At 44.9% G+C, this 23,794-nt stretch overlaps 1 long non-coding RNA gene across 1 annotated transcript; it reads left to right on the top strand.

Moving 5' to 3' along the window:
• The first annotated feature begins 1,773 nt into the window (after positions 1-1,773).
• On the top strand, positions 1,774-23,453 carry LOC140718216 (uncharacterized). Its single transcript, XR_012096653.1, has 4 exons — positions 1,774-1,852; positions 18,143-18,236; positions 18,632-18,739; positions 23,348-23,453. It is a non-coding gene; the product is annotated as an uncharacterized lncRNA (long non-coding RNA).
• The last annotated feature ends 341 nt before the right edge of the window (positions 23,454-23,794 follow it).

Genomic DNA, 23,794 nt, shown 5'->3' with positions numbered 1-23,794 from the left:
AGGCCCCATAAAGAAGGTGGGGGGAGGGTGGGAAGGAGAAGGCTGGTAGGTGCCAGGTGAAAAACCAATCAGAGGAAAGATCAAGGGGTGGGTGAGGGGAAGCAGGGAGGGGATAGGCAGGAGAGGTGAAGAAAGAATGTAAGGGGAAAGCACTATGGGTAGTAGAAGGCAGCGGAATCATGAGAGGTGTGATAGGCAGCTGGAGGATGAGGCAGAGTGAGACTGGGGTGGGGGGAAGGGAGAGGGAGGGAATTACGGAAACTGGAGAATTCAATGTTCATACCAAGGGGCTGGAGACTAGCCAGACGGTATATGAGGTGTTGCTCCTCCAACCTGAGTTTGGCCTCATCATGCAAGTAGAGGAGGCCATGTATGGACATATCCAAATGGGAATGTGAAGCAGAGTTGAAGTGGGTGGCAACTGGGAGATCCAGTCTGTCGTGGCGGATGGAGCGGAGGTCTCGACGAAGCGGTCCCCCAATCTGCGTCTGGCCTCACCGATGTAGAACAGGCCACACCGGGAACACCGGATGCAATAGATGACCCCAACAGACTCACAAGTGAAGTGTTGCCTCACCTGGTAGGACTGTTTGGGGCCCTGAATGGTGGTAAGAGAGGAGGTGTAGGGATAGGTGTAGCACTTACGCTTGCAGGGATAAGTACCAGGTGGGAGATCTGTGGGGAGAGACATGTGGACCAGGCAGTTGTGGAGGGAGTGATCCCTGCGAAAAACGGAGAGAGGTAGAGAGGGAAAGATGTGCTTAGTGGTGGGGTCCTGTTGAAGGTGACGGAAGTTGCAGAGGATAATATGCTGGATCCGGAGGCTGGTGGGGTGGTAGGTGAGGACAAGGGGAACACGGTCCCTGTTGTGGTGACGGGAGGATGGGGTGAGGGCCTAAGTGCGGGAAATGGAGGAGATGCTGATGAGGGAATTAAATTTTGACAACTTGAGTTAAAGAGCCCTTGAAAGTGAGTCAGTGGGTTGTGGGAACTGTTCAGTGATGGGGTAAATGAAGTTAAATGCTCTACTGAACCATTCTCTGTTGAAAATGGCTGAGGGGTAACAACTGTGCCTGAACCCGGTGGTGTGGGTACTAAGGCTCCTGTACTTTCTTCCTGATGGCAGCAGCAAGAAGAGAACATGGAAGTCCCTGATGATGGATGCCGCTTTCCTGTGACAACACTCTCTGTAGAGGCTCCACCCCATGACCTGATCTACTTGTAATCACCTTGAATCACAGTTCACTAGAATGAAACAGTAATGGCTTAATTTCCCATTTCCACAGTCATCTCACACTCTTACAGAGCTTCAAAAAGCTCAGGTAACACAACAGCTCATTTAACGTGGGAGGAGCGGGGTGAAAGAAGCCGAGAAAAAATATTCAAACCGCCCAATGAAAATTCTCTAAGACCTCGGGGGCTGCCGAGTGCCGACGGCCAGACGAGGGACGCCATTGCCACTTATAGGCAGCTGGGACCGGTTGAGCCTCCGGCAACAGGCGACGCCCCGGCGCGGGGCGGGCACGCACGTGGTGCGCGCGCTGAACGGTTGGCGGGGCGGGCACGCACGTGGTGCGCGCGCTGAACATTTGGCGGGGCGGGCACGCACGTGGTGCGCGCTAAACGGTTGGCGGGGCGGGCACGCACGTGGTGCGCGCTAAACGGTTGGCGGGGCGGGCACGCACGTGGTGCGCGCGCTGAACATTTGGCGGGGCGGGCACGCACGTGGTGCGCGCGCTGAACATTTGGCGAGGCGGGCACGCACGTGGTGCGCGCTAAACGGTTGGCGGGGCGGGCACGCACGTGGTGCGCGCTAAACGGTTGGCGGGGCAGAGAACGTCAAGACCGGGAGGTAAGGTCGACGTTAACAACGAAAAGTCCCGATGTTTAGGTGACGGACAATGGCGTGGAATGAGAGGAAAGGAAAGGGAATGGAAAGAGAAATTAAAGGGATGAAAGGAATGGGAAGGGCCAAGGGAAAGAGGGGGGAATGCAATGAAGAAAGAAAATGGGAAGAGCAAAATGAAAAGTTGGGGAATAGGAAAGGGAAATGAAAGGTGAATGTGAAGGGAAGGGGGACTGGGAAATAGGAGGAGGGATGGGAAATGAGAATGGGGTTGGGAAAGGGAGAGGAAGTGTGTGTGGATGGGGAAGGTGAAATTGAATGGAAAATGAAAGAGAGGGGATATGGGAAGTGGGAACTGCATGGGGACTGGGAAGAAGAAAGGGAATGGAAAATGAAAGGGATGGGGAATAGGCGGGTAGATGGGAAATGGAAGGTAAATGGGTTGGAAGAGAAGGAGAACAGGAGGGACATGGTTTTGATTGAAGAAGGTGTTGGACCAAAGTATAATAGAGCATGGGATGGTTTAGAGGTAGCAGAGGAGATTGTATTGTATTGGATTGCATATTGGGTTAGAATGGAAAGAATATACTTTGGATTGTAGGGTCTCCTCCACTGCTAGGTTGAAGCTAGACACAGGTTAGAGGAATAACACCTCATGTTGTGCCTTGATAGCATGAGCATCTGTTTCTCTAAATTGTAACCACTCCCCTCTGTCCCTTTTCCTTTACCCCACCAGTTCCAATCATCTTACCCTCTTTCACCTTCTCCATCTGTCCCTCACCTACACACTCCTCCCTCCAGTTCCCTTTCCTTCCCTTGATCCTGTAGTCCACTAATTGCCATCCCACTTCAGTTAGAGCTTTGCTGTCATTGCCGAGGACAGTGAGACTGCAAAACAGCACACTGACAATTCAATTAAAACATAATGACTACATTTAAAGTAACATCTTGAGTTATTTAGAATGACATCAAAGTTACAACAGAATTGAAAACAAACCACTAAATGTAAAATAAACTGTGGCTGCCACATTCAAGTGTTCCACATTCCCATGTTAAATAGATCAAATGGAAAAGAGCATGAAGAATTGAAGCTGAGATTTGAAAAAGACACAGAGGTCTGAAATCAAAGGAAAGTAGCTGCCCCATTTGAATGCAAATACTGCATATGCCCACATATTGCACTTAGAGATTGTCCATAATGCCTATGTACTATGGTGGGTGCAGGCAACCCTGGGAATAATTTTTCAATCTTGATCACAAGGATGAAAAAATCTGCAGATACTGGAAATCCAAGGTAACACACACAAAATGCTGGAGGAAATCAGCAGGCCAGGCAGCATCTATGGCAAAGAGTGGACAGTCTACCTTTTGGGCAGAAAGTGGGGAGAGGGAAAGGTGTGTTTGGTGGTGGGTTTTAGACCATATGACCATAAGATATAGGAGCAGAAGTAGGCAATTCGGCGCATCGAGTCTGCTCTGCCATTCAATCATGGGCTGATCCAATTCTTCCAGTCATCCCCACTCCCCTGCTTTCACCTTATACCCTTTGACGCCCTGGCTAATCAAGAACCTATCTACGCCCAGTGATTTGGCCTCCACAGTTGTCATGGCAACAAATTTCACATATTTACCACCCTCTGGCTAAAGTCATTTCTCCACATCTCAGTTTTAAAAGGATGTCCTTCAATCCTGAAGACGTGCCTTCTTATCCTGGAATCCCCTACCATGGAACAATATTCGGAACAAGAAGGCAGCAGGAGAGCACCTAAGGATTTCCAGCGGGAAGACATTTTGAGTTCTCGGGGGAAGAGAGAGGCCAGATGGCGCAGGCACATGACACGTCAGCCAGTTGAGCGCGAACAGTTTAAAAAGAAGGCAGCCATATCCAGCGGGTAGCGGAGTGAGAGGCAGCAGAGTGAAAGGGCTTTGGCTCAACGGGCTTCGGCAGTAACAGGACGAGGCAAGACAATTGTTGATTGCAAAAGGAAGTAGTATGTGTGTGAGGCCAGTTTTCTGTGGTCGGTGTCAGATGTGAGATGTCCTGGAGTCTCCCGGCGTTCCAGGCGGCCACATCTGCACCTGGTGCATCGAGATGCAACTCCTAAGGGACCATGTTAGAGAAATGGAGATGCAGCTCGATGACCTTCGTCTGGTCAGGGAGAGTGAGAAGGTGATGGAGAGGAGTTACAGGCAGGTGGTCACTCCGGAGCCACAGGGGTGGGGGACAGAGAAATGGGTCACAGTCAGGAGAGGGAAGGGGAAGAGTCAGGTACTAGAGAGTACCCCTGTGGCTGTACCCCTTGACAATAAGTACTCCTGTTTGAGTACTGTTGGGGGGGCAGCCTACCTGAGGGAAGCGACAGTGGCCGTGCCTCTGGCACAGAGTCCGGCCCTGTGGCTCAGAAGGGTAGGGAAAGGAAGAGAAAGGCAGTAGTGATAGGGGACTCTATAGTTAGGGGATCAGACAGGCGATTCTGTTGAAGCAGGAAAGAAACTCGGATGGTAGTTTGCCTCCCAGGTGCCAGGGTCCGAGATGTTTCTGATCACATCCAAGATATCCTGCGGTGGGAGGGAGAACACCCAGAGGTTGTGGTACATGTTGGTACCAATGACATAGGTAGGGAAAGGGAAGAGGTCCTGAAAGAAGACTACAGGGAGTTAGGAAGGAAGTTGAAAAGCAGGACCTCAAAGGTAGTAATCTTGGGATTACTGCCTGTGGCACGCAACAGTGAGAATAGGAATAGAATGAGGTGTGGATAAATGCATGGCTGAGGGAATGGAGCAGGGGGCAGGGATTCAGATTTCTGGATCATTGGGACCTCTTTTGGGGCGGATGTGACCTGTACGAAAAGGACGGCTTGCACTTGAATCCCAGGGGGACCAATATCCCCTTCTGCCGCTGGCGTGGGATGGTGAGTCTGTCGGGACCCTGGGGACTTGTGGAAACTGTGGGGTGATTTCTTTTGAACTTATAGTCCTTTAACATCTTTGGACTATTTTTACTGTGCCCATAGTCTTTTTTTTATCAATTATGCTATTGTTTGCACTGTTGTAACTATGTGGTTTTGTGCAGGTCTTGTAGCTTTAGGTTTTGGTCTTGTTTGTCTGGTGGATTTGGAGCTCCTTTCCGGGGAACGCGCTAAGACGGTAGCACGATATTAATACGCAGCAGCCTCTCCGGACTCTGGATTGGGGATTGCCAAACGTTATGTGGATTTTCTAGTGTATAGTCTGTTTTGTCATATGCTTTTGTGATATTATTCTGGAGGAACGTTGTCTCATTTTTTAACTGCATTGCATTTGTGGCTTCTAAATGACAATAAACTGAATCTGAATCCTGGTGGGCAGGTTTGATAGAGCTGTTGGGGAGGGTTTAAACTAGTTTGGCAGGGGGTGGGAATCAGAATGGGAGTGCAGGCATTATGGTAGAAGGACAAGGGCATGATGCTAAAAGTTCTGAGTTGATGAGGAAGGACAGGCGGGACGAAACATGATTATAGCCAGTTAAAAGGGTTGAAATGTGTCTATTTCAATGCTAGGAGTATTAGGAACAAGGAGGATGAACTTCGAGCATGGGTTAGTACATGGAACTACGATGTTGTGGCTGTTACTGAAACATTGGAGGAAGGGCAGGATTGAATGATGCAGGTCCCGGGGTTCAGGTGTTTTAAAAGGAATAGGATGGGAGATAGAAAATGGGGGGAGTGGCATTGCTTGTCAGGGATAGTATCACAGCTATAGAAAGGGAGGATGCTGCAGAGGGAGTATCCACTGAGTCAATCTGGGTGGAAGTCAGAAATAGGAAGGGATCAACCACTGTGCTGGGAGTAGTCTATAGGCCCCCAAATAGCCCTCAGGACACCAAGGAGCAGATAAGTAGGCAGATTTTAGAATGGTGAACAAAATACAGGGTAGTAGTTATGGGTGATTTCAACTTCCCTCATATTGACTGGCACCTCCTGAGTGCAAGGGGGATAGATGGGGCTGAATTTGTCAGGTGTGTTCAAGAAGGATTCCTGACACAGTATGTGGACCGGCTGACGAGAGGAGAGGCTATACTGGATCTAGTTCTGGGTAATGAACCTGGTCAGGTGACAGACCTGTTGGTGGGGGAGCATTTTGGTGAGAGTGACCACAACTCCTTTAGTTTCAGCATAGCTGAGGGCATGTGTACAAAATTAAGGGAGGTAAGTTTAGGGGAGACATCAGGGGTAATTTTTTTACACAGAGGGTTGTGAGTGCCTGGAATGACTTGCCAGGGATGGTGGTGGAGGCTAAAACATTATTTAAGAGCCTTCTGAACAGGCACATGGATGAAAGAAAAAGAGAGCGTTATGGGGTAGTGTGGGTTTAGTACTTTTTTTAAAGGATTATATGGGTCAGCACAACATGGAGGGCTGAAGGGCCTGTACTGGGCTGTAGTGTTCTATGCTTCTATGGGAAATAACTTTGCCATATCTAATCTGTTCAGGTCTTTTAACATTTGGAATGTTTCTATGAGATCCCCCCTCATTCTCCTGAACTCCAGGAAATACAGCCCAAGAGCTGCCAGACGTTCCTCACACAGTTACCCTTTCATTCCTGGAATCATTCTTCTGAATCTTCTCTGAACCCTCTCCAGTGTCAGTATATCTTTTCTAAAATAAGGAGCCCAAAACTGCACCCAATACTCCAATTGTGATCTCACGAGTGCCGTATGGAGCCTCAACATCACACCCTGGCTCTTATATTCTATATCTCTAGAAATGAATGCCAACATTGCATTTGCCTTCTTCATCAGAGACTCAACCTGGAGGTTAACCTTTAGTGTATCTTGCACAAGGACTTCCAAGACTCTTTGCATCTCTGCATTTTGAATTCTCTCCCCACCTACATAATATTCTGCCCATACAAAGAGTGATGGGCAGAGAGAGAGGAAAAATAAATAAGTTAGGGATGGGGTAAGAAAGGGAGGAGGGGCATTAACGGAAGTTAGAGAAATCAATGTTGATGCCATCAGGTTGGAGGCTACCCAGATGGAATATAAGGTGTTGTTCCTCCAACCTGAGTGTGGCTTCATCTTGACAGTAGAGGAGGCCATGGATAGACATATCAGAATGGGAGAAAGCAGGATCTCCCAGTGGCCACACATTTTAATTCCACGTCCCATCCCCATCCCTGATTTATTTATTTCCCCACCTCCTTTTTTGTTCTCTCTGCCCATCACTCTTTGCCTGTTCTCCATCTCCCTCTGGTGCTTCCCTCCCCCTTTCTTTTTCCCTAGGCCTCCCGTCCCATGATCCTTTCCCTTCTCCAGCTCTTTATCCCTTTTGCCAATCACTTTTCCAGCTCTTAGCTTCACCCCACCCCCTCCTGTCTTCTCCTATCATTTTGGATTTCCACCTCCCCCTCCTACTTTCAAATCTCTTACTATCTTTTCTTTCAGTTAGTCCTGACGAAGGGTCTCGGCCCAAAATGTCGACAGTGCTTCTTCCTATAGATGCTGCCTGGCCTGCTGCGTTCCACCAGAATTTTGTGTGTGTTGCTTGAGTCAACCTGCGCAGCTGTTTTGAGCGTCCTATGGACTCGGGGCCCCAAGATCCCTCTGATCCTCCACACTGCCAAGAGTATTACCATTAATATTATAATTCTGTCATCATATTTGACCTACCAAAATGAACCACTTCACACTTATCTGGGTTGAACTCTATCTGCCACTTCTCAGGCCAGTTTTGCATCCTATCAATGTCCCTGTGTAACCTCTGACAGTCCTCCACACTATCCACAACACCTTCAACCTTTGTGTCATCAGCAAACTTAGTAACCCATTCCTCCACTTCCTCATCCAGGTCCTTCATAAAAGTCATAAACAGTAAAGGTCCCAGAACAGATCCCTGAGGCACTCCACTGGTGACCGACCTCCATGCAGAATATGACCCGTCTACAACCACTCTTTGCCTTCTGTGGGCAAGCCAGTTTGGATCCACAAAGCAATGTCCTCTTGGATCCCATGCCTCCTTTCTTTCTCTAAGCCTTGCATGGGGTATCAAATGCTTTGCTGAAATCCATGTACACTACATGGATTCCTTCATCAATGTGTTTAGTCACATCCTCAAAAAATTCAATCAGGCTCATAAGGCATGACCTGCCCTTGACAAAGCCATGCTGACTATTCCTAATCATATTATACCTCTCCAAATGTTCATAAAGCCTGCATCTCAGAATCTTCTCCATCAACTTATCAACCACTGAGGTAAGTCTCGCTGGTCTATAATTTCCTGGTCTATCTCTACTCCCTTTCTTGAATGAAGGAACAACATCCGCAACCCTTCAATCCTCCGGAACCTCTCCCGTCCCCATTGATGACACAAAGATCATCGCCAGAGGCTCAGCAATCTCCTCCCTGGCCTCCCACTGTAGCCTGGGGTACATCTCATCTGGTCCAGCACATCCACTTTCTTAATATCTACATGCTCAAGCTTTTCAGTCTGCTGCAAATCATCACTACAATCACCAAGATCCTTTTCCATAGTGAATACTGAAGTATTCATTAAGAACCTCTGCTGTTTCCTCTGGTTCTGTACACACATTCCCACTGTCACACTAGATAGGTCCTACTCTTTCACATCTTATCCTCTTGCTCTTCACATACTTGCAGAATGCCTTGGGGTTTTCCTAAATCCTGCCCGCCAAGGCCTTCTCATGGCCCCTTCTGGCTCTCCTAATTTCCTTCTTAAGCTCCTTCCTGTTAGCCTTATAGTCTTCTAGATCTCTAACATTACCTAGCACTCTGAACGTTTTGTAAGCTTTTCTTCTTGACTAGATTTATTAGAGCCTTTGTACACCACGGTTCTTGTAACCTACCATAACTTCCCTGTCTCATTGGAACGTACTTATGAAGAACTCCACACAAATATCCCCTGAACATTTGCCACATTTCTTCTGTACTTTTTCCTGAGAGCATCTGTTTCCAATTTAAGCTTCCAATTTCCTGCCTGATAGCCTCATAATTCCCCTTACTGCAATTAAACGCTTTTCTAACTTGTCTGTTCCTATCTCTCTCCAATGCTATTGTAAAGGAGATAAAATTATGATCACTATCTCCAAAATGCTCTCCCACTGAGAGATCTGATACCTGACCAGGTTCATTTCCCAATACCAAATCAAGTACAGCCTCTCCTCTTGTAAGCTTATGTACATGTTGTGTCAAGAAACCTTCCTGAACACACCTAACAGACTCCACCTCATCCAATTCCCTCACTCACTCTAGGGAGTTGCCAATCAATATTTGAGAAAATAAAATCTCCCACCACAACAACCCTGTAATTACTCCTTTCTGGAATCGATCTCCCTATCTGCTCCTCGATGTCCCTGTTAGTATTGGGCGGCCTATCAAAAACACCCAGTAAAGTTATTGACCCCTTCCTGTTCTTAACCTCCACCCACAGAGACTCCGTAGACAATCCCTCCATGGCATCCACCTTTTCTGCAGCCGTGACACTATCTCTGATCAACTGTGCCACCTCTTTTGCCTCCTCCCTGTCCTTTCTGAAACATCTAAACCTGGCCCTTGAAGTAATCATTCTTGTCCCTGAGCCATCCAAGTCTCTGTAATGGGCACCACATCATATCTCCAAGTACTGATCCATGCTCTAAGCCCATCTGCTTTGTTCACAACACTCTTTGCATTAAAATAGACACATATCAAACCCTCGGTCTGAGCGCGTCCCTTCTCTATCACCTGCCTGTCCTCCATCTCGCGCTGTCTACAAGCTTTCTCTATTTGTGAGCCAACCTCCTCTTCCCCAGTCTCTTCAGTTTGGTTCCCACCCCCCAACAATTCTAGTTCAAACTGTTCTCAGTAGCCTTAGCAAACCTACCCGCCAGGATATTGGTCCCCCTGGGATTCAAGTGCAACCCGTCCTTTTTGTGCAGGTCACACCTGCCCCAAAAGAGGTCCCAATGATCCAGAAATCTGAATCCCTGCCTCCTGCTCCAATGCCTTAGCCACACATTCATCCTCCATCTCATTCTATTCCTATTCTCACTGTTGCATGCCACAGGCGGTAATCCCGAGATTACTACCTTTGCGGTCCTGCTTCTCAACTTCCTTCCTAACTCCCTGTAGTCTTTTTTCAAGACCTCTTCCCTTTTCCTGCCTATGTCATTGGTACCGATATGTACCACAACCCCTGGCTGTTCTCCCTCCCACTGCAGAATATCTTGGATGCGATCTGAAACATCCCAGACCCTGGCACCTGGGAGGCAAACTTCCATTCAAGTTTCTCTCCTGCATCCACAGAATCGCCTGTCTGATATCCTAACTATAGAGTCCCCTATCACTACTGCCTTCTTCCTCCTTTCCCTACCCTTCTGAACCACAGGGCCAGACTCTGTGCTAGAAGCACGGCACTGTTGCTTCCCCTGGGTAGACTGTTTCCCCTCCCCCAACAGTACTCAAACAGGAGTACTTATTGTCAAGGGGTATAGCCACAAGGGTACTCTCTAGTACCTGACTCTTCTCCTTCCCCCTCCTGACTGTGACCCACTTGTCTGTCTCCCGTGGACCCGGTGTGACCACCTGTCTATAACTCCTTTCTATCACCTCCTTGCTCTCCCTGACCAGGCAAAGGTCATCGAGCTGCATCTCCAGTTCCCTAACTCGGTCCCTTAGGAGCTGCAGATATGACCGTCGGGGAGGCTGGGAGATTCCAGGATCTCCCACATCTGACACCGATTACAGAAAACTGGCCTCAGACACATACTTCCTCCTTTCCAAAAGTAACACAGGTAAACCTATCTCACCTCGTCCCATTCCCGCTTAAGCCCGTTGAGCCAAAGCCCTTTCACTCTGCTGCCTCTCACTGCGCTGCCCGCTGGGATATAGCGATCTTTTTAAACCTTTCGCGCTCTACTGGTTGACGTCATGTGCCTGCGCAGTCTTGCCTGTCTTTTATCCCGAGTAGTAAAAACTGCCTTTGCTCCAGAAATCAGCCGTTACTCGCAGCCTTCTTGTTCCAAATCAAAAGTTTTAAATTCATATTGGAGTAGTTTAAAAGGTTGGCACCAATTAGGGTGCCATGGTTTTGTAGCGGTTAGCACAACACTAGTACAGCTAGGGGTCCCATTTGCTAAGACAGGGATTCACTGCCTTTTTTTATGCCATGGGTCAATACCATTAAGCAAAGGGTCTGCGGACCCCAGGTTGGGAGCCCCTGCTCTAAGAAGTCTCTCTACTTCCTCCCCGTGGGTTTTAGAAAATAGAATACTACAGCACAGTACAGGCCCTTTGGCCCACAACATTGTGCCGACCCTTAAACTCTGCCTCCCATATATCCCCCCAACTTAAATTTCTCCATATACCTGTCTAGTAGTCTCTTAAATTTCACTAGTGTATCTGCCTCCACCACTGATTCAGACAGTGCATTCCACACCCCAACCACTCTCTGAGTAAAAAACCTTCCTCTAATATCCCCCTTGAAATTCCCAACCCTTACCTTAAAGCCATGTCCTCTTGTACTGAGCAGTGGTGCCCTGGGGACGAGGTGCTGGCTGTCCACTCTGTCTATTCCTCTTAATATCTTGTATATCTGTATCATGTCTCCGCTCATGCTCCTTCTCTCCAAAGAGTAAAGCCCTAGCTCCCTTAATCTCTGATCATAATGCATACTCTCTAAACCAGGCAGTATCCTGGTAAATCTCCTCTGTAGCCTTTCCCATGCTTCCGCATCCTTCCTATAGTGAAGCGACCATAACTGGACACAGTACTCTAAATGTGGCCTAACCAGTGTTTTATGGAGCTGCATCATTACCTCGCCACTCTTAAACTCTATCCCTCGACTTATGAAAGCTAGCACCCCATAAGCTTTCTTAACTACCCTATCTACCTGTGAGGCAACTTTCAGGGATCTGTGGACATGTACCCCCAGATCCCTCTGCTCCTCCACACTACCAAGAATCCTGCCATTTACTTTGTACTCTGCCTTGGAGTTTGTCCTTCCAAAGTGCACCACCTCACACTTCTCCGGGTTGAACTCCATCTGCCACTTCTCAGCCCACTCCTGCATCCTATCAATGTCTCTCTGCAATCTTTGACAATCCTCTACACTATCCACAACACTACCAACCTTTGTGTCATCTGCAAACTTGCCAACCCACCCTTCTACCCCCACATCCAGGTCGTTAATAAAAATCACGAAAAGTAGGGGTCCCAGAACCGATCCTTGTGGGACACCACTAGTCACAACCCTCCAATCTGAATGTACTCCCTCCACCACAACCCTCTGCCTTCTGCAGGCAAGCCAATTCTGAATCTACCTGGCCAAACTTCCCTGGATCCTGTGCCTTCTGACTTTCTGAATAAGCCTATCGTGTGGAACCTTGTCAAATGCCTTACTAAAATCCATGTAGATCACATCCACTGCACTACCCTCATCTATATGCCTGGTCACTTCCTCAAAGAACTGTAACAGGCTTGTTAGACATGATCTGCCCTTCACAAAGCCATGCTGACTGTCCCTGATCAGACCATGATTCTCTAAATGCTATAGATCCTCTCTCTAAGAATCTTTTCCAAAAACTTTCCCACCACAGACGTGAGGTTCACTGGTCTATAATTACCCGGACTATCCCTACTTCCTTTTTTGAACAAGAGGACAACATTCACTTCCCTCCAATCCTCCGGTACCATTCCCGTGGACAATGAGGACATTAAGATCCTAGCCAGAGGCTCAGCAATCTTTTCCCTCGCCTCATGGAGCAGCCTGGGGAATATTCCATCAGACCCCAGGGACTTATCTGTCCTAATGTATTTTAACAACTCCAACACCTCCTCTCCCTTAATATCAACATGCTCCAGAACTTCAACCTCACTCTTATTGTCCTCACTGTCATCAAGTTCCCTCTCATTGATGAATACCAAAGAGAAATATTCATTGAGGACCTCGTTCACTTCCACAGCCTCCAGGCACATCATCCCACCTTTATCTCTAATCAGTCCTATCTTCACTCCTGTCATCCTTTTATTCTTCACATAATTGAAGAATGCCTTGGGGTTTTCCTTTGCAGTACTCGCCAAGGCCTTCTCATGCCCCCTTCTTGCTTTCCTCAACCCCTTCTTAAACTCCTTTCTTGCTACCCTATTTTCCTCAATAGCCCCATCTGATCTTTGCTTCCTAAACCTCATGTACGCTGCCTTCTTCCACCTGACTAGATTTTCCACCTCACTTGTCACCCATGGTTCCTTCACCCTACCATTCTTTATCTTCCTCACCAGGGCAAATTTATCCCTAACATCCTGCAAGAGATCCCTAAACATCGACCATATGTCCATAGTACATTTCCCTGCAAAATCATCATCCCAATTCACACCCACAATTTCTAGCCTTATAGCCTCATAATTTGCCCTTCCCCAATTAAAATTTTTCCTGTCCTCTTTGATTCTATCCTTTTCCATGATAATGTTAAAGGCCAGGGAGTGGTGATCACTGTACCCCAGATGCTCACCCACTGACAGATCTGTGACCTGACCCGGTTCGTTACCTAATACTAGATCCAGTATAGCATTTCCCCCTAGTCGGCCTGTCAACATACTGTGACAGGAATCAGTCCTGGACACACTTAACAAATTCTTCCCCATCTAAGCCATTGGAACTAATCAGGTGCCAATCAATATTAGGGAAGTTAAAGTCACCCATGATAACAACCCTGTTACTTTTGCACCTTTCCAAAATCTGCCTCCCAATCTGCTCCTCGGTATCTCTGCTGCTACTAGGGGGCCTATAAAATACTCCCAATAGGGTAACTGCTCCCTTCCTGTTCCTGACTTCCACCCATACTGACTCAAAAGAGGATCCTGCTACATTACCCACCCTTTCTGTAGCTGTAATAGTATCTCTGACCAGTAATGCCACCCCTCCTCCCCTTTCCCCCCCTCTATCCCTTTCAATACTCTGAATTCCAGGAATATTGAGAATCCATTCCGGCCCTGGTGCCAGCCAAGTCTCTGTAATGGCCACTACATCATAATTCCATGTATGTATCCAAGCTCTCAGTTCATCACCTTTGTTCCTGATGCCGCTTGCATTGAAGTACACACACTTTAGCCCTTCTGCCTTACTACCTTTACACCCTTTATTCTGCTTCTCTTTCCTCAAAGCCTCTTTATATGTTAGATTTGGCTTTACTTCATGCACTATACTTGCAGTTCTCGCATGACCTTTATCCTCCACCACCTCACTATATGTCTAACACTCTGGTTCCCCTCCCCCTGCAAATCTAGTTTACACCTCCCCAGAGCAGCACTAGCAAACCTTCCCGCAAGGATATTAGTCCAGGTACTCCAGGCTGTCCTGTTGTGGCTGTGCACAACTACATATCAATTAAATAAAAACACATGCGGAAGGTGCCTTTAACTGGTGTATTCATGTTGCAGCAAGAGAGTGCAAGAACAATGTGCATGAGTAGACAGCAGCTCATGTTCAGACAACAGATCAAAACGTAGTGCTAAGTGTGTGTGTGTGGGGGGGGGGTCATTGCTCTAAAAGAAATAGATCCATACATTAGACCTCCAGTTTCCTCTCACAGTCCAAAGACATACTGTGTAGGTTAATTGGTTATTGTAAATTGTCCTGTGATTAGGTTAGAGTTAATCGGGTTGACTGGGGTGGTTGGCTTGAAGGGCTGGAAGGGTCTACTCAGTGCTGTATCACAGAGTCTAAATATATAAATAGACATTGTTGGCCAGAAGGCCTGTACTGTGCTGTACTGTTCTATGTTCTATTACGTCGGTAAGGCTAATTGTAAAAAGGTAGGATCAGCTTTATGTAGAGCACAGACAGTAGGGCAGAATGTGTTCTAATAACAGATTTGCTGTGGCACAGCACACTGTGAGCATTATCTGGTCTCAGTGGGTGTGGCAGATAATTTGCGTGAAGGATTTGGATATAAATTGAAGTCAGTGTTGTCTTGATTCATTCCTGTCATACTGGCCCCATGAATTCAACACCTTGATATCCAAAAGGACTTCTGTCAGTTTCTAAATTGCAGTACTCTCCCTGTTCTATTTAAATGTTGACTGGAAAGCCCTGCTGCATAGTTACACCACTTTGTAACTTAAGTAGAAAGGCGGAGAAGGGAGGGTGTAGTGACAATTAGACAGGTATGGAAATCAAGAAAGGAGACAGACGTCTTGGCTCTCATACTTTGTCCAACAAGTATGAGGATTCTACACTCTGGAAATGAAGTAGAGTCAAATTTCAAAGTACATAAAATATATGTCACCATATACTAACCTGAGGTTCAATTTCTTGCTGGCATTCATAGTAAATAAAAAGAAATGCAATAGAATCAATTAACGCAAAGACGTACAAACAACCATTGCGCAAAAGACAAAAACTGTGCAAATGCAAAAAGAAAGAAATAATAATTAATACAGCAATAAATATTGAGATCATGAGATGAAGAGTCCTTGAAACTGAGTCTGTGTGTTCTGGGAACATTTCAGTGATGGGGCAAGTGAAGTTAGTCCTCTTTCGTTCAAGAGCCTAATGGTTGAGGAGTAATAACTATTCCTGAACCTAGAGGCGTGAGTCCTGAGGCTCCTGTACTTCCTTCCTGATTCGTATAAAGAAGGAAAAGATGGACTAGGAAGGCAAGCAAGGCAGTAATATTAAACAGGATACCAAAAGTCTCTTCAGACATATAAAGTGTAAAAACAGAGGCAAGACTAGGTATTGGACTGCTGGAGAGGTAGTAATAGGGAACAAAGCTATGATGGATGAACTGAACGATCATTTTGCATCAGTCTTCACTGTGAAAGACGCTAGCAGTATGCCAGAAGTTCAATAGTGTCGGGGGCGGGGTGAGGAAGGGAGGGGGAGTGTGTGAAGTTGCCATCGCTAGGGAAAAGGTTCTTTGAAAACTAAAAGGTCTGAAGGTAGATAAGTCACATGGACCAGAGTTCTGAAAGAAGTGTTTGAAGAGATTATGGAGGCATTAGTAATAATCTTTGATTCTTGCATTATTGCAGAAGAATGAAAAATTGCAAATGTCACTCCATTCTTCAAGAAGGGAGACAGGCAGAAGAAAGGAAATTATCGTCCAGTTGGTCCGGCCACAAAAGTTGAAAAGATGTTGAAGTTGATTATTAAGGATATGGTTTCAGGGTACATGGAAGCACCTGATAAAATCAGCATGGTTCCCTCAAAGGAAAGTCTTGCCTGACAAATCTGTTGGAATTCTTTAAAGAAATAACAAGCAGGATAGACAAAGGAGAATCTGTGGATGATATGTACTTGGATTTTCAGAAGGCCTTTGACAACGTGCCACACATGCGGCTGCTTAACAAGTTAACATGGTATTACAGGAAAGATACTGGCATGGATAGAGTATTGGCTGATTGGCAGGGGCAAAGAGTGGGATTAAAGGGAGACGTTTCTGGTTGACTGCCAGTAACTAATGGTGTTCCACTTTGTGTTGACACCGTTTCTTTTTATTTTGTGTGTCAGTGATTTAGATAAACACACACAAAATGCTGGAGGAACTGAGCAAACCATGCAGCATCTTTGGAAAAAAGTACTGTCGACATTTCGGGGGGAATGTCTCAGAAAGGCAGCATCCATTATTAAGGACCTTCAGCACCCGGGGCATACCCTTTGCTCACTGTTACCATCAGGGATGAAGTACAGAAGCCTGAAGGCATACAAGAAGAACTTCAGGAACAGCTTCTTCCCCTCTGCCATCTGATTCCTAAATGGACATTGAACCCGTGGGCACTACCTGACTTTTAAAATATATATTATTTCTGTTTTTGCACAATTTTAGTCTATTCAATGTATGTATATTGTAATTGATTTACTTATTTATTCATTTTTTCTTCTATATTATGTATTGCATTGAACTGCTGCTGCTGAGTTAACAAATTTTACAACATAGGCTGGTGATAATAAACCTGATTCTGATTATGGAATTGATGATTTTGTGGCCAAGTTTGCAGATGATACAAAGATAGGTAGAGTGGCAGATAGTTTGAGGAAATGGAGAGGCTACAGAAGGACTTAGATTAGGAGAATGGGCAAAGAAGTAGCAGATGGAATACAGTGTCAGGAAATGTATGGTCATGCAGTTTGGTAGAAGAAATAAAAGCATAGACTATTTCCTAAATGGAGAGAAAACTCAAAAATCTGTGGTGCAAATGGACTTGGGAGTCCTTATGCAGGTTTCCCGAAAGGTTAATTTGCAGTTTGAGTCAGTGGTGAGGAAGGCAACTGCAATGTTAGCATTCATTTCAAGAGGAATAGAACATAAAAACAAGAATGTAATATTGGGACTTTGTAAAGCACTGGTGATACCTCACTTGGAGTATTCTGAGCAGTTTTGAGTCCCTTCAGTTTCCCAAGAACCTTCTCCCTAGTAATGGAAAGGATGTGATGACATTGGAGATGGTTCAAAGCAGGTTTCCGAAAATGATTCTGGGATTGAAAGGCTCTAATCGCTGGACTTCAGAAAAATATGGAGTGACCTCTTGAAACCTATCAATAGTTGAAAGGCCTTGATAGAGTGTATGTGGAGAAGATGTTTCCAATGGTGGGGGAGTCTAACACCAGAGAACACTCCCTCAGAATAGAGGTGCATCCTGTTAGGATGGAGATGAGAAGGAATTTCTTTAGCCAGAGTGGCGAATCTGGAGTTTGTTGCCACAGGTTCCTGTGGAGGCCAAGTCATTGGGTATATTTAAGGCAGAGGTTGATAGGTTCTTGATTAGTCAGGGCATGAAGGGGTACAGTGAGAAGGCAGGAGTTGGTGCTGAGAGGGAAAATGGATCAGCAATGATGAACTGGCAAAGCAGATTCGATGTGCCAAATTGCCTAATTATATATATCTTACGGTGTTATGAATTTGAATCTGAATCTGTCAGAATGTCATCTGTTCCTTCTGAACATTGCCTATAGGCTTATCATAATCAATCTCCCCTCTTCAGACAACTCTTATTGCAGGTATTAATTTAATAAATCTCTTCCACGCCACTTTCAAGACAAGTATATTCTTTAGGAAAGAGATTGATATCTCAAATCGTATCATGAGTATCCTCTCCCTCGTGCAGAGTTAAAATATGTATTTACAGGATTCCATTGTCTGCAGTAACTGAAGCTTCTCGTACTTCTCATCTTTGAAAATCCTCAGAATTCTGAAGTAACTCCCAAAATTTGAATTTTTCCTTAAGGCTTCATGATACTGTTGGTTTTTAAAATAACTATTTCATATGTTTATTAGAAAGATTTGCCAGATGCCCTATAATTTAAGACGTGTATATTTCAGGTTTGATCAGATGTTACAGGATAGCTGCAGCTCCTCAAAGTAAATATGAAATACCTGTGGTTATTAATCATTCTTGTCGGCATCATCAGACTGGGTAAGTGCAAATAATAAAACTAAAGTTGTATCATATCTTGGCTTATGGGAAGGATGACATGAAGCCAGCAGTGTGTTAGGGGTAAAGAAGATGAAGATGTATTCACTGACCTTTTCTTTTTGTACATGGAACATACACTCCTTTGCTGCAGTCTCTTCAGATATAAATGATCATGAATGTGATTCTGATTCAGTTATAAAAGTAGTTGGTGAGACTGCATTTGGAATATTGTGTACAGTTTTTGGTCATCCTGTTACAGGAATGATGTCAGTCTGGAGAGGGAGCAGAAGAAATTTACGAAGATGCTGTCTGGACTAAAGGGCTTGAGTTGCAAGGAGAGGTTTAACCAATTATAAATGATGCACTAAATCAAATTCTCTGATGTTAACCTACAGGGAGTAGTCTGCAGTGCTATCAGAATAGCCTAACTCCTTTAAATTGCAAGATGAAAGAAATAACCTGTAACAGTACTGAATGGTGCTTCAAAAGGACTGGTAAAATAAGTAAGTAAATCACCTGGGTTTTAGCTTTTTAAAGTGAACATAAATCAATGTAGTAATTCCTCTGATAAGGTTCCATTTATTTAACTGTTGGGGAAGGAATATTTGTCTAGATTGAGTATAATGCAGACAAGTAGAGAGAAGAAAGCTGATGAGTCACCTAGGGCCACATTTGTGCCTCCTGATTGAAATCTGATCACTGCTGAGATCTAGCTTGATGAACAGTAGCTTCTCTGTATTGGCAGTGTGTTATTATATCTGCCTGAGTCTGGGGTTTTGCATCTGATGCTGCCTGACCTGCTGAGTGTTTACAGTTGTTTCTGGATTAAATTCAAATTTATTTATCACAAGTATATCAAAACATACAGTGAAATGTGTCATTTGCATTAACAACCAACACAAGCTAAGAATGTGCTGAAGGCGGTCTGCAATTGCCACCACACATTCCAGTACCAACATAGCGTGCCCACAATGTTCAGCAGACAACATACAGTCAACATGCAACAAGCAACAACAGGAATAACAAAACAAAACAACAGTATCAGCAAAACAAGCTCCTTCCCCACACACTCACCTCCAATCCCAGAACAGGCTGCCTCTTGACCTCTGTCCTCTAGTCCTTGGTGTCTGAATTCCATTCCCTGACTCCGGGCTCACAAACTTGCAGACATCGAGCCTCCAAACTCTAGTCCCTGGCCCCGGGGAACAACATCTGCAGTTTTCTGATTTTGTTTAGGCTTTGTTAGATTTATTTCCCTGTTTCAAAGAAAAAGTAAAACTTAAGTACAGTGAAATTCTGGTAACCCAGCACCTTTGGACTCTGAGATTTTCTGGATTAGTTGTAGATTATTTTTACTAATGCCCCAGCAACTTTTAAATCGTGTTTTTTTTCTAAATACTAGAATAAAGGTTTCAGTGAACTGAGTGAGTGTGGTGAGCTACATATACCTGTCTGGACACGCTCCCCCCCCGCTGACTGCTCCTGTGGCTCCTCCCACAGACCCCTGTATAAAGGCGATTGGAGGCACTGCTCCTCCCTCAGTCTCCAGGATGTTGTGTGATGGTCTCTTGCTGCTGATGGTGCTTTCTTCCAGCTAATAAAAGCCTATCTCAACTCACGTTTCCGAGAGTTATTGATGGTGCATCAGTGAGATTCAGGGCAGCGTGGGAAATAGGGTCCCGTGAGTTTAAAGGTTGAGCAGGACAGGTGAGTTTAAAGGGAATGCTAGAAACAGGCCCCAGTGAGACAGTTGCCAAACCATCAGGAACTCTGAACAAGAAATGATGGATTGTCAGAGTTTTACAATACCCTGCTTCCACTGAGGTATGTGCTTCACAATGTTTTTCTTAAATGCTGGCCTTGCCAAGAAAGTCCAGATGTTGAAAAAATGACAATTATTTGGTTAAAAAAGAACAAATGATACAGGGCACGCCAGATAGGCAAGAAGTTTCGGTTTCTTCCTTTCCAGTATGTGATCTATTCTTTGGAGTCGGGACCAGGAAAGGAGTAACCAGAAATGAAATTTAAAGTGATCAGTCACTAGAGGATGTGGATGTGGTGAGGACCTACAAGTACCTGGTGGTGTACATGGATGACAGACTTGAATGGAGTACCAACACAGAGGCTGTATACAAGAAGGGCCAGAGTTGCCTCTCCTTCCTGAGGAGACTGATGTCCTTTGGAGTTATGCAGGCCTCTCCTTCACATGTTCTACCAGTTTGTTGTTGCCAGTACAATCTTCTATGTGGTGGGTTTCTGGGGCAATGACATCAAAACTGATGATGCCAACAGGCTTAATAAACTGGTTAGAAAGACTGGTTCTGTTGTAGGAGTCAAACTGGACACACTAGAGGTTGTGGTAGAACAAGGGACCGTACAGAAGATCCTGACAATTCTGGACAATGTTTCTTGCCCTCTGCATACCACCTTGGCTGAACAGAGGAGCACTTTTAGTAACAAACTAAAACCACTGTGCTGCTCCAAAGGGCGCTATGTGAGGTCATTCTTACCCTCTGGCGTTAGGCTCTTTCATGAGTTAACCTATAGCTGGGAAGTGCTGACCCCCCCCCCCCCCCTCCCGTTAGACTGTTTGAGGTAACTTATTGTGTATTCTTTCCTCTTCTAATATTTGTATCTGTGTACTTGTAATGCTACTGTGACACTCTAATTTCCTTTGGGATCAAGGAGGTATCTATCTCTTATCAGATCTAGGGAAAAAGACTTTATGACTGTTCATTAAGAACTGTGTGCACTACACACAAAATGCTGTAGGATCTCCACAGGTCAGGCACATCTTTAGAGAGGAATAAACAGTCAACGGTTTGAGCCCAGAACCTTCATCAGGACTGTGAAGGTCTTGGCCTGAACTGTTACTATTATGTTCCTTGCCCTAGAAGCTGCCTGACATGCTGAATTTCTCTGTGTGCTTTGTGTTTTACTCTAGATTTCCACCTTCGGCAGAATATTGTGTTTATGTTTAGAAATTGTCCTTTAATAAATGAAAACATTAGGAAAATCCTCATATTTATTACTACAGTGTCCTTGCTTCAGTGGAAGTGCAGAAGAAACTCCTTTAGAAATATGAGCTCAGATTCCTCCACATTTCAGAATACTTAGACTGGTTTGAATAAAATTACATACAGAGTAGAAGATAAAGCAGATAGGGTACAAAATTTCTTAACAAATTATTTTGAGCTTATTAGAAAGATAAGATGGTGCCAGCGAACTACGATTCCTCAAGTGACATCTTCCATTTATTTCAATTATTTCACTTTCTCTGTGCCTTTTACTTGTTCTTTTTATCTTAATTGTGTTTTGGTAGCTGTTGGAGCCTTTGACTTACAGTTTGGAATTCAATCGATTGATCTGGCATTAAGCTGTCCCCAAGAAAATTCCAGGAGACAATCAGGAGCATGAGCTGTCCCAAACAGGAGATCAGAGATGGGGCACAGGGCCATGATTGACTCCATTTCTTGCCGATCGAAGCATTGAGACGGTTGTGGAGGAGGCCGAGTTGGTGGTTGCTCTTCATGGGTTGGCCCAGAGTTTGAGAGGCTGTGTCTTGCTGGAAGTTGCTCACCACGAGAGACTGCATCAGGCCAGAGGTTGCTGTCCATGAGAGGCTGAGTCAGACCAGAAGACACTCCCCATGGGAGGTCGTGTCGGGCCAGGGGTCGGAGGCCATGTCTCAGCAGATGAAGGCCCCACATAAGGATTGAGTTTGAGCTCTTGCTCTCCTCGATGCTGACAGAAGATATTTTCAAAATTCTGAGATGCAGTGCCTAAAAAAAAATTCCCTCCCCCCAGAAGTTTTCATCTTTTATTGTTTTATAACATTGAATCACAGTGGATTTAATTTGGCTTCTTTAACACTGATCAACAGCAAAAGATTCTTTAGTGTCAAAGTGAAAACTGATCTCTACAAAGTGACCTACTGCAAAGGGTGATGTGTTTCTGGGTTTATGATGGTATTGATAGGTTTATGAAATGCTCGGTTGTAGCTGAAGCCAAACATTGAATTCCAGAGCTTGGTGAGTCCGGAGGTAGAAAGCCTGAAGTAGAAGGCTGAAGTCGGCAAGTCCGGAGTTAGAGACCTAAAGGTCAAGTCTGCGAGTCCAGGGCCAAGGATTGGAGACCTGGAGGTCGCCTGTCTGTGTATATATAAGGCAGAAGGTGGGTGGGAAAGAATTAGTTGTTTTGTTCTGTTGTTGTTGCTTGTGTTGTTCTGATGAACATTGTGGGCGTACTATGATGGTGACAGAATGTATGGTGAGATGTGTGAGCTGCCCCCAACACATCCTCGGGTGTGTTGGTTGTTAAATGACGTAGTTCACTGTATTTTTCAATAACGTGATAAATAAATTTGAATAGCTCAGACTGTACAAGCTCATGAAATTACTTTTTAATACATCTATACAAAATTACCCACACACTTGTTTAAACTTGTAGTCAGTTTGCCCACAGCTCTGTGAAACAGTGGAGATGAGACTAATTAGTTCAATGTCAAGTTCAGGTAAATCGTCGTTCAACTTTCCTCTGGAACAAAGTGCAAAATACATATATCACATCAGTGCATAAAATAATATTAACAGATAATAAAGCTATATTCTATAGATGTACAAGCTGACATTTGGTTATACAACATATAGTTAAATATGCAACAATATAACGCTTCTAGCACTGTCATGGGTGATAGCAGGAAGTCTCACAGCCTTAGGGAAGAGGCTATTAATCAGCCTAACAGTCCTTGTTCCTATACAGTGGGACGGATGGTAGGGGGTGGAGTAGTCCTTCACAACTATTAGCAGGCTGTTGAGTAGAAAGTTTTAAGATTTTCCTGGTCACTGTCATTATCCTATTAACAAAATAATGAGAGTGACTAGGAAAATCTTAAGACTTTCTACTCCATTGTCTTTACTAGGAGTGCAAAGGAACTCATTTGATGCCACTTTTGCTGGCTCCTCCCACTTGCTGCTTTTTCACTTCTGATCAGTAGAGGTTCAATGTGACAGAACATTTTTGCTTCATTGGTAAAATGATCTCTCCTTCTTGTCTATGTTTGTTAGGAATGGGTAGTTTTCTGTAAATAACTATCATTTTTCCTTGCCCAGAGAAAACTATAATCGTAAGTCGTGGATGCATCATCCCTCAACTTTGCCAGAAAAGTATTACAACTAAATTTGCAGGATTGCCAGTTACTTTGAGAACATTTTGCTGTGTAAAGAACTTCTGTAATGGAAGCAAGGATATGAAGCTTTCACTTGCACTGGGTTCTATGCTAATATTTGTCTGGTTCATGTACCTTAATATGTAATTATGTCTACACTCTGCATTGCATGAGCATGTGGTTTGTGGTAAAAGGAAAATGTATTTTTGATGAAAATGAAATGCAAAATTGTGAAGGATTTGGCTGCCTCTTGTTTGTTTGATTATTCATTATAGAGCATAGAACCTTATAGCACAGTACAAGCCATTTGGCCCACATTGTTGTCCCAACCCTTAAACCTACCCTAAGATCAATCTAATCCCTCCTACATAGCTCTTCATTTTTCTATCAT

The sequence above is a fragment of the Hemitrygon akajei genome, chromosome 2, assembly GCF_048418815.1.
Source record: "Hemitrygon akajei chromosome 2, sHemAka1.3, whole genome shotgun sequence".
NCBI lineage: Eukaryota > Metazoa > Chordata > Chondrichthyes > Myliobatiformes > Dasyatidae > Hemitrygon > Hemitrygon akajei.
Note: the sequence above shows the minus strand (reverse complement) of the source record. Positions and strands in the feature narration are given on the sequence as shown.